Below are 12,006 nucleotides of genomic sequence, written 5' to 3'. Positions count from 1 at the left end.
CACACACACACACACACACACTCACACACACACACACACACGCACTACCCTGAATTACAGCAGATCAGCATCCAAGCACATATGCTGGGCTTTATAAACCCTTGAACAGCGTCTTTCCTTCAACAGTTCAGCTCCTGTTTCTGTTCCTCCAACAGCGCTGTAGGAGCGCAAGGGCTGGACTGCAGATCTTCTCCACTTCATTAGAGCGGGAGAAGCTCACTCAGAGAATTAGCACCCCCTCCTGCACCGCAGGGGGCTTCACACCGAAACACCTCATCACAGGAGCTGACAGATCTCACTCAGCTCCACACTTCGAACGAGTCTCTCACAGCCAATCAGATCCGACCTCGGCTTTTAGCGCAGACAAATGGTTCTGAGAAACGGCTGATATATACCCACCCACCAGAGGGCTGAAACAGCAGAGGCGTATGGAGCACCAGATTTGCCAAATTGAAAAATAAATCAAATTAAAAACTAAATGGCTCAGTAAATTAATCAATAAATAAAAAAACCTAAATAAAGTATATATTGCTTATTGTGATTGTAATTATACACATTTCCTTTTTCTGCAGTTACATATTTAGATTTATTTATTTCTGTTTATTATTTTGTTTTATTAATGCCATTTTTATATTTTTCCCATATCTATATTTTTAACAATTGTTCGCTTTATTCTTTGATTCATTTATTTAACTTTTTTTATTTATTTATTTATTCATTAATTCATTAATTTATTTCTGTATTTCTTCGTTCATATGATAATGAGGGGGCGTGTTTTCCACGTTCAGGCTTAGCAATCAAGACCAGGAGAAGAGCCGGTAAAACTGCTCTTTCACCAACTCCATAAAGAGCTGCAGTGCCACGAACAGACACACCTGCAGATAAATAACTCTCGATGGCTTCTACAGGCCGTGTGTGAGAAGAGCATCCAAATGTCTGAGTTTGATCGGAATTTTGCAGAAAAAGACGCTGAACCACCTCCTCCAGAGTTCTGAACACTACAAGGGTCGACCTCTGAATTAGCAGAGGCAGCAAAATGGCGCAAACTGTCCTCCACAGCCTCCAACGGAAGAGTCAATAATCCGGACCTGCATTTTCAGACAGATCACCCGAGACTCTCAGATCTCCGACTGTCTGCTGCTGTAAGAAGCCATTATTGTGCTGTCTTGTGCTTAGTTCCCGCTGAGAGAGCAAGACGTGAACAATCGATCTACAGAGTCTGACATCGATCAACCAATAAGAATATTAAGACGCTGTGACATCATTGACTGACAGCCCCTTTATTAGCATAAGGACAAGGAAATACAGAAATAAACAGAGAAATAAATAAACATAGAAATGAATAGTTATGGAAATAAATTAATAAAATAAATTAATAGAAAAACAGAAAAAAGTTAATAACGAAACATAAATAACAAAAAAAAAATAAATAAATTGTGAGAAGCGGAGGAGAGCCGGAGGAAAAGAGACTCTAGAGAGAGAGGGAAACCGAAAGTAACGTCACTCAGAAGCCGTTATAAACGGAGAGAAGATTCACTCGGTAAGTTCATCGCTGATGGAAATCTCTGCTGTAGATTAAAGCAGGAACACTTTTTTCTGTGTTTCACAGATACTAAACTGTTCTTTCAGCTGAACACATTAAATTTACTCTACAGCGGTTACTCAGTGACCGATCACTGAAACATGAGACAGACATCCGGTCAGATGGCCGCGAGTGTGTTTGAGTGAAGGTCTGAATGTATAAACGCTATAAACCGAGCGGCGAATACAGATATAGTCGCATTTAACGCCGATAGCTGTGCGTTTGAGTGAAGGTCTAAATGTATAAACGCTGTAAACCGAGCGGCGAATACAGATATAGTCGCATTTAACGCCGATAGCTGTGCGTTTGAGTGAAGGTCTAAATGTATAAACGCTGTAAACCGAGCGGCGAATACAGATATAGTCGCATTTAACGCCGATAGCTGTGCGTTTGAGTGAAGGTCTAAGTGTATAAACGCTGTAAACCGAGCGGCGAATACAGATATAGTCGCATTTAACGCCGATAGCTGTGCGTTTGAGTGAAGGTCTAAATGTATAAACGCTGTAAACCGAGCGGCGAGTACAGATATAGTCGCATTTAACGCCGATAGCTGTGCGTTTGAGTGAAGGTCTAAGTGTATAAACGCTGTAAACCGAGCGGCGAATACAGATATAGTCGCATTTAACGCCGATAGCTGTGCGTTTGAGTGAAGGTCTAAATGTATAAACGCTGTAAACCGAGCGGCGAATACAGATATAGTCGCATTTAACGCCGATAGCTGTGCGTTTGAGTGAAGGTCTAAGTGTATAAACGCTGTAAACCGAGCGGCGAATACAGATATAGTCGCATTTAACGCCGATAGCTGTGCGTTTGAGTGAAGGTCTAAGTGTATAAACGCTGTAAACCGAGCGGCGAATACAGATATAGTCGCATTTAACGCCGATAGCTGTGCGTTTGAGTGAAGGTCTAAGTGTATAAACGCTGTAAACCGAGCGGCGAGTACAGATATAGTCGCATTTAACGCCGATAGCTGTGCGTTTGAGTGAAGGTCTAAGTGTATAAACGCTGTAAACCGAGCGGCGAGTACAGATATAGTCGCATTTAACGCCGATAGCTGTGCGTTTGAGTGAAGGTCTAAGTGTATAAACGCTGTAAACCGAGCGGCGAATACAGATATAGTCGCATTTAACGCCGATAGCTGTGCGTTTGAGTGAAGGTCTAAGTGTATAAACGCTGTAAACCGAGCGGCGAATACAGATATAGTCGCATTTAACGCCGATAGCTGTGCGTTTGAGTGAAGGTCTAAGTGTATAAACGCTGTAAACCGAGCGGCGAATACAGATATAGTCGCATTTAACGCCGATAGCTGTGCGTTTGAGTGAAGGTCTAAATGTATAAACGCTGTAAACCGAGCGGCGAATACAGATATAGTCGCATTTAACGCCGATAGCTGTGCGTTTGAGTGAAGGTCTAAATGTATAAACGCTGTAAACCGAGCGGCGAATACAGATATAGTCGCATTTAACGCCGATAGCTGTGCGTTTGAGTGAAGGTCTAAATGTATAAACGCTGTAAACCGAGCGGCGAATACAGATATAGTCGCATTTAACGCCGATAGCTGTGCGTTTGAGTGAAGGTCTAAATGTATAAACGCTGTAAACCGAGCGGCGAATACAGATATAGTCGCATTTAACGCCGATAGCTGTGCGTTTGAGTGAAGGTCTAAATGTATAAACGCTGTAAACCGAGCGGCGAATACAGATATAGTCGTATTTAAAGCTGATAGTTGTGTGTTTTCAGAGTGCATTACTGAAGAATCAGGTAACTCTGCTCTCAACTTTAAAGACTCTGAACACTGACCTCAGAATCAGGTAACTCTGCTGTCAGCTTTTAATGGATATTATTACTGATTTACTGCTTGTTTTTGCCTTTCAGAGTGAAACAGACTCTCAAACTGAACTGAGGTTAGAGAGATGAAGTTTTCAGTTCAGTGAGTTGTGGTTATTTGCTGAAATGTCTACATAGGCAGTTGAACAATTCTGGTGTTTCCCAGTTCTGATTGTTATATTCTGTAGGAGTTTTTTATGTAATGTTTCACAGAATGTTTCTTTGCACTGTGTATATTTGGAGTTGGAGGCAGCACAAAAATCTTCTTTAAATTCTGATTCTCATTGTTTAGTGTTCTATCATTCCTTTTGTTCTGAAAGGAATGATATGCAGGGGCAAATTAAAGCATGGGCTGAAGCCCTGGGGCCCAGAGTAATTCAGGGCCTCTAACTGTCCGTTTTTTGTTTTGTTTTATTTTGTTTTTTTTGGGGTTTTTTTGTGAGTTATTTATTTTCCTTCCACTACCTGGGTCTGTCCAGATTAATCACAGGTCTTGGGGAAATTTGATTTGTTTTCTGTGAGCACTGTCACTTTATTATACCCAATCAAATCATTACACTCTCCGCCAAGCTCTCCGTCTTCTCTTCTAAGCCCTCCATTCAGTGCACAGCAACCTTTGCTAGCCACCATTGTCTCAAGCCTTCAGTTCGTTCAGCATGTGAGTGTTTGAATTTGAAGCTCCAGTCGGGCAGAAAGATGGAACTAGAGATGTTTAAAAGTGAGATTCTGTCCTAAAAAATAAAACAGTTACTACTTATACAAAGCTGAAAAAAATCCATTTGTTTTCTGTGAATTTTGTACTTATAATGCTCTATTGTTAAAAAGGCTAATGTGGGCTTTGTGAAAATGTCAAAGCAGACATCTAACATAACTTCAGTGCATTAAAGTAAGATATGAATGGATCATAAATATTTTTCATTCCTGCTGTGGCAGTGTGCTTTAGCCTACAGTAAATAAGTTTAGGTTTTAAAGTTTACTGTGTTGTTTTGTCTGATTTTATATCAGTAATGTCATCTTCATTGGGCAAACATGGCTGTAGTGAGCGGACGCATGCTTTATAGTGAAGGGTGCTGCAGTGTTGATTGTGTTTATATGAATCCAGTAATCTGGTTGATTGTTATTGTTTTGTATTACCATAGAGCAGATGTGGTGGATTAGGTAGGGTGATGACTGTATGTCTGGAACAGGCTGAAGGCTGATGTTGTGACATTGCAGAACATTAGCGTATTTGGAAATGGGATTTACCAAGTTGGCCTTCCCACTTTTTTCACAGGCTTACCCAAAAATGTATTTCTGCCTAGGCCACTCGACCAAACTATAGACTATAGCTTGTAATAAACCTCAGTTGTTTTGGTGAATGATTAATGGTAATGTTAATGGTTTTACCAAGTAAACTCTACCACACACTGCTGGAGAAGCACAGCATGACACACAGCTATAGCACATATTTTCATCTCAAGTTCAGGATATGTTTAGATTTTTATATTAAAACTTACTGAACTTGTACGGTTTTAACGGAATAAAAGTTGTTCAAACATCAATTTTGATAAATTTAGTTCATCATGTTTGGTATCAGCTAACAAACTCGTCTCAAACTCGCTGTTTTTAAGCCAAAAGGTATGAGTGAGGTGGAAACTGGCTTCCTGTTCGCCAACTTCTTATTCAAATTTTCCATTCCTCCTTAAATGGTTTCATACATAACATTTGAAAAAACTGGATAATAAGAAAGTATCTTCATGTTTTGGATGCTGTGTGCAAATAGACCAATAGGGCCCACAAGCTGGTTAAAGTGCGTCTCATGATAAGTCAGAGATATTCTGATACAGTAGAAGAGGAGTCTGGGTGTAATTATCTAAATTACCTTTAAATTTTAAATTACACTGTGTAGAATAACAGTGATTTGTGTGAAGAACACTAGTGGAGCTGTTCAGCCATCACATTAATCCTGACTGCCTTTTCAAACTACTAACCAGAAAACATTGTTGAGCTCAGTAAAGCCGCACTCAGAGACCAGTGTAGCAGTCAGGTTGGTTTTCAGTAGTTCTACAGCAGATTTTTAGGGCTTCCAGTTAAAAACATGACCACTGAAACACACCATGTGTGTCCCTGTATGTATCATTTTTGAATAAGCAATCTCATAATTCTGTTCAGTGAATCATACAGCATTTTATCAGAACAAAAGCTTGTATCTCCAAAAAAGTAAAAAACGCAGCTCAGTGCATTCGCAGCTCAGTGCATTTACGGCTCAGTGCATTTACGGCTCAGTGCATTCACGGCTCGGTGCATTTCCAGCTCAGTGCTTTTACGGCTCAGTGCGTTTACAGCTCAGTACGTTCACAGCTCAGTACTTTTACAGCTCAGTACATTCACGGCTCAGTACTTTTACGGCTCAGTACTTTTACGGCTCAGTGCATTCACGGCTCAGTGCATTCATGGCTCAGTACTTTTTACGGCTCAGTGCATTCACGGCTCAGCGCATTTACGGCTCAGTACTTTTTACGGCTCAGTGTATTTATGGCTCAGTGCGTTCACGGCTCAGTGCATTTACGGCTCAGTGCATTTACGGCTCAGTGCATTTACGGCTCAGTGCATTCACGGCTCAGTGCATTCACGGCTCAGTACATTCACAGCTCAGTACATTCACAGCTCAGTACATTTACATCTCTCTCTCTCTCTCTCTCTCTCTCTCTATCTCTCTCCCCTCTCTCACTCACACACACAGAGTTAACACATTTCAGGTAAACTGTATTTTGGAACTCAGAAGAGTTAAACTGGTTACTTTGATCTTTCATTTAAAGCCTGAACTGCAGCCACAGAATGTGAATCACTACTGACAACAACTACATCCTCTCTCTCCCTCTCTCTTTCACTTTCTGTCTTTCTCTCTCTCTCTCTCTCTCTCTCTCTCTCTCTCTCTCTCTCTCTCTATCTCTTTCTCTCTCTCTCTTTCTCTCTCTTTCTGTCCTCTCTCTCTCTCTCTCTTGCTGTCTCTCTCTCTTTCTCTCTCTCTCTCTCTCTCTCTCTCTCTCTCTCACTTTTTCTCCCCTCTATTTCTCTCTCTCTCTCTCTCTTTTTGTCTCTCTCATTTCAGTTCGGTTCAGAGACTCACTGTCTCTCAGGTGGTGGCATGTTGTGAGCCCCTCTCCAAGGAATATTCGTAATTTTTCCAATTCTGTACAATTCTGACCACACTGCCTCTCCTCTCTGGGCAGCCAGGACCTTTTTATACCTGCCCCGTTCTATGGCCAGGCTGTAGTCACTGAGTCTGTACTTGGTCAGGATCTGTCTCTGCTCTGTATCTCTGACAGTCAGGAGATACTCTTCCAGTTCATATTCTGTTTTTAGGGCCTGATAGCATTTTAATTTACTCTGAGTGTTAATTTCTTTACCCCAGTGTTCCAGATAGGCATTCTTACTGTTTTTCATGGCGTGATTGATGTTTAGTTTGGGCTGTAAAGCAGTGCTGGAGCGAGGCTGCTGTGTGTTAGGAGCTGTTAATGGGTTAATAAGCCTCAGAACCGGCTGACTGAGGGAGCTCGGCTCAGGGTTCAGTTCTTGGGTCTGTAGCGCCTTAAACTGCAGCGTTTCTCTGGGACTCGTCTTCAGGTGCATCCAGAAATTTAGAGATCTTTTTTGAATGTTTATTAACAGAGGAAATCGGCCTAATTCTGCCCTGCATGCATTGGTTTGTGTTTTTCTTTGGACTTCAGGATCGTTCTGCAGAATTCTGCATGCAGGGCTTCTGTTGGATGCTTGTCCCATCTAGTGTAGCCATGCTCACTGAGTGGACCCCACACCTCTCTCCCATGCAGCGCAATGGGCTGGATCACACTATCAAACACTTTACACCAGATTGAGATGGGAATGTCAATACTGTAGAATCTCCTCCTGATTGAGTACAGCGCTCTGACAGCTTTTTCCTTTAGTGCATTCACTGCCGCACTGAAACTCCCGGCTGCAGTAACGATGAGGCCGAGGTAAGTGTACTGCGTTGTGTGCTTCAGGGCGGTGCTGCCCAGAGTGAACTGGTACCTGTGTTCCTGACACCTGGGCCTTTTCTGGAAGATCATAACTTTTGTCTTCTTCAGGTTTACTGCCAGGGCCCAGTTCTGGCAGTACTGCTCCAGCAGGTCCAGGTGCTGCTGTAGCCCCTCTGCACTCGGAGACAGCAGCACCAGGTCATCTGCGTAGAGCAGGAACTTCACCTCCTCATCCTGTAGAGCGAGTCCAGGAGCTGCAGACTGTTGCAGCTGCACCACTAACTCATTAATGTAGATGTTGAAAAGTGTTGGACTCAGGCTGCAGCCCTGCCTCACTCCTCTTTTCTGAGTGAAGAATTCTGTACATTCTGTCTCTAATTCTTATCGCACATTTGTTTCCCAAATACATTGATTTGATGATATCGTAAGCTTTACCCCCCACACCGCTCTGTAGAAGTTTATAATAAAGCCCTTCATGCCCAATAAAATCAAATGCCTTCTTGAAATCTACAAAACAGGCAAAAAATTTAAAATTTTTTGTTTGGTGTACATGTTGATTAATTAGGGTGTGTAGGGTGTAAATGTGGTCAGTAGTTCTGTGATTTGGAATGAAGCCAATCTGATTCTTGCTCAGGACATTGTGTTTGTTAAGGACAGTCAGAATTCTGTTATTTAAAATGCTATTAAACACTTTCCCCAGATTACTGCTCACACAGATGCCTCTGAAATTGTTAGGGTCCAATTTATCTCCACTCTTATGGATCGGGGTTAGAAGTCCTTGGCTCCAGATGTCAGGAAACCGGCCTGTACTCAGAGTGAGGTTGAATAATTTGAGCACTGCCCTCTGCAGCTCAGGAGTGCTTTGGAGTTATTGGATAGTCGAGCGGGTTTTGGTTGTCTTTGACCGTGTATTCAAGTGACTGTAATTTTTGCATGACCAGATTGTGATTGGAATTTAGATCTTTTTGAGAGATTTCTTTGTAAAGGTGTTCAAAATGTTTTTTCCAAATGTCGCTGTTTTGTATAGGTATGTCTTGTAGTTTTGTTGTGCTCAAGTTATTCCACATCTCCCAGAACTGATTTTCACAGTATTTTCGTCTCTTTTTGATTGTTAGGTTGTCTGTGTTTTTTAGATTTGAAAAGTTTCTTAGTTCTTTTCTAATTGACTGACATTCGAAACCAAACCATTTTTCTTTGTCCAATTTTTAACTTGTTTTCCCTTTTTTCTTTGAAGGTGAGCTTTAGAAGATGCTGTTTGAAAAATGCTGTTGATTTGATTCACAGCAAGGTTAACACTGCTCTTATTATTTTCAAAATGGGTGTTAATAAAGATTTTGTTAGATACAGGAACTGATTGGAGTGCATGCATGAATTTCTCAGAGCTATCCAGAGCCCATCTGTAAGTCCTGTGGACTGTGACCAGCTTACTGGGCTTTGCTGCCATTTGCTGGGGTTTATTTGACCATTTTAGATACACATTAATTTGGTTATGGTCTGATAGAGGAGTTTGCTGTCGGACAGTGAATGCGTTGATGGAGAAGGGATCCACGTCAGTGATAACATAATCAACTACACTGGCTCCAAGAGCTGAACAATACGTGAACCTCCCTAAAGAGTCCCCTCTGATCCTGCCGTTAAGTATGGACAGACCTGAGGCTCCACAGAGATGCACTCTTTTCCGCTCTTATTTACAGTGCAGTCGAGGTTGTTTTTACGTTTGAGGGTTGGTGTGAGGTACAGAGAGCTTTAGCCAAACACATGTTTGTCGCCCTGTGGGTCTACATAGTCATATTTAGTTCCAGTTCGTGCATTGAAATCTCCACACAGTAGCACATTTCCCTGGGCCTGGAAATGGCTGATCTCTGTGTGGAGATTGTTTAGGTACTCCTCATCATAATAAGGGGATTCAATAGGAGGAGTGTAGACAGCACAGAGGTAAGTGTCTGTCTCTGATAAGCCAATTTCTTTATTCATTTTTAGCCAGCATTGTGATTTTCCAAATTTTTCAACTGAAAAGTGGCTGGCCAGGTTTCATCTGTACCACACCAAGATTCCTCCAGAATCTCGGCCGCGCTGGACTGTACTTAATTTGAGCAAGGGCACAATAACCTCACAGTAGCCTGAGGGACAGTGGGTAGGTGTGTCCTCATGACACCATGTTTCAGTGAGGATGAGGATGTCTACACCTTCAATATTCTTTAGAAAGTCAGGATCTCTACTCTTCAGTCCAAAGACCGAGGAGTAGAGACCCTGAATGTTCCAACAGCTAACACAGAATGAGCGCATTTTAAACACTGGAAAATCTATCAAATCAGATCAGTTTAGTGAGACTTAACAGAGAAAATTATTATTATTGTACAAAAGTATGAACTATTTAGTCATATGTTAAATAAACAGTGCACATAGTGAACAGTGCTGTTTCTTAAAGTAAGTGCTACATGAATGCTGTATCTGCAGGTGGGGGAACGGCTCTTACTTCAGCAGCAGTCTTGTGCACAGGGTGTACAGCATCTGTTTTATCTCTCCTAGCTCTGTTGTAGCTGGAGGTGAGACTCTAGCTGAGGGTGGTGGGGGCTGAGCCACCGCTGCAGCATAGCTTTGTGGTCTTTGCTGTGAGGGGAGCCTCCTCACAGGTGACGTTTTCAGCTTTTCTTTCTTGGTGGGGAGGCGTGGAGCTGCAGCTATGTGTGGGGCTGTGGGGGGCGTGGCTGCAGGTATGGGGACGCAGGAGGGTGAACAGGAGGAGCCCAGGGCCTGCTGTGCCTTACAGGTGAGAACAGGGCATACCTGGGCATGTACTGCAGAGGTGATCTGAGGAATCCTGCAGGTGGTGTGAAGCCCATAGCGGTGTTGCGGCCCAAGGCTGCATCTTTAAGGGTCTTCGCAAAGATCCGGACGCTGTCCTTGTGTAGATGGAGCCCGTCATACATGTTGCGAGGCGTGATGGTGGGGTGGTAGGCCAGATGGACGTTTGGTAGGGTGGCACATCCTCTGCTGATCTCCGTGTTAATGCCGTTAATGACATGTGTCAGAACGTGCTAGCAGAGTGGAGATCACGATACGGCTCTCTGGGAACTCAGCACTGGCTCTCTCTGCCACTCTCCGCACGGCCTCAGCAGTGTCGCTCCGCTGGGTGTGGAGGTTGTTGGTGCCTGTGTGGATGATGATGCACTGGGGGCTCCCGAGGATCTCCTTCTTCAGAAGCTGGTGGGCGTGGCAGGTGGTGCTGCAGCGTTTCGCTGTTACCTGGTGTCCAGGGAAGAGCTTCTGAGGTTCCAGGAACTTCCTGTTCGAGTCCATTAGGAGAACCACATGAGGTCTCTGCTCTGCTGGTTTGACTGTAGTGGTCTGGGGGGGATGCGGGGGCTCAGCAGGAGGTGTCTGCGTGTCAGGCGGAGGTTCACTGTGTGCTGCTTCCTCATGTGAGTCTGGTGAGTTAGGGGAGCTAAGCATTTCTGTGCTTGGGGGATTTGTAGTTGTGGTGACTGTAGGTTTCTCATTGTTGGTGTCTGTGTTGGAGGGTGTGTGTATGGAAGCTGAAGTGCAGGGTCTTGTGTTCTGGAGCTGTTCTTTAATGTCTTGTAGCTGTGTTATTAAGGTTCTCTCTTTTGTTGCTCCTTCTTCTTTTAGTTTTGTTATCTGTGCTCGTAGGTTGTGGTTTTCCTGCTGTAACTCTCTCAGGTTCTCTCTGAGCTCGGCTATGCTGGCCTGGCTCTCCTTCTTTAGCTGCTTGACCTCCTCCTGGAGCTGCTGGATGGGGCTGTTGGTGTTGCTGTCCAAGAGTCTGGCCTGTGAATGTTCTTTGAACTCAGTAAAGTCCAGCTCCAGCAGAGCCAGACTCTCTCTCAGCTGCCTGTCAGAGGGGGGCTGTGGTGGACAGTGTGGGCGGAGCCTCCGCACCATCTTCCTGAGAGTCTGTACTGTCCACAGTGGTGCTGGCCGCCTCTCTCTCCACCTCAGCTATCAGCTGGGGAAAGATCTCCTCAAAGGAGTCCAGGCTGATCTCGTTTCCCTGCACTAACACTGTGCCCTTAGTGTAGTAGGTGATGGTCAGTACAGGGTTGTCAGTGTCCAGGTTTTCGTCTGTGCAGACAGTGATTCGTCCTCCTCTGCCGATGCCCTCTTTAAAGGTGAATCTGTAGCGTCTGCAGATTTCCATGCAGACGGGGCAGCAGTGTGGAAGATCAGGTTGTTTTTAATCCTTTTGCCGTAAAGATGGATGAAGTCTGTGTACAGAGTGTCTGGGTTCTCTTTTAGGGTCTTTTCTTCGTGTTTTTTCTTTTCACTCTTACACTTCACGGGAAACTCCACCTCTCTGCCCTGTACTGGCTTGGTTTCCATGGCGACCAAACATCTAACGGCTGTGCCTGGGGGGTGTCTGGAACCTTCGCAGTTAGCTTAAGCTACTAGCTGATAGCTGGGAAAACTGAGTTTGAGCTTTTTGTTTTTGTAAGTTTTCAGCTTTTAGGCAGTGTTTTTATAGTTCATCAGTAGATCCTACCTTGCTGTGTGTTTTGTATTGTCAAATCTGAAGTTCTTTTTCCTTTTCTCCTCTCTTTAGTTCAGCCGCTGTGCTCTGAATTCAGCTAGCTGTTAGCCTCTCTTTGTCAGTTAGCC

The 12,006-nt window shown here is 43.7% G+C and overlaps 1 protein-coding gene across 1 annotated transcript in view; it reads left to right on the top strand.

The window, feature by feature from the left end:
• Window positions 1-1,459: 1,459 nt before the first annotated feature.
• LOC118803539 (NACHT, LRR and PYD domains-containing protein 12-like) overlaps window positions 1,460-12,006 on the top strand; it is a 208,371-nt gene continuing 197,824 nt past the window's right edge. Inside the window, exon 1 of the mRNA XM_036564029.1 lies at window positions 1,460-1,540. The gene's annotated coding sequence lies outside the window, so the exon portion shown is untranslated. The remainder of the gene's footprint in view (window positions 1,541-12,006) is intronic.

The sequence above is a fragment of the Colossoma macropomum genome, unplaced genomic scaffold (genome assembly GCF_904425465.1).
Source record: "Colossoma macropomum unplaced genomic scaffold, Colossoma_macropomum, whole genome shotgun sequence".
Taxonomy (NCBI): Eukaryota; Metazoa; Chordata; class Actinopteri; order Characiformes; family Serrasalmidae; genus Colossoma; species Colossoma macropomum.
This window is presented reverse-complemented; position numbering and strand designations above follow the sequence as displayed.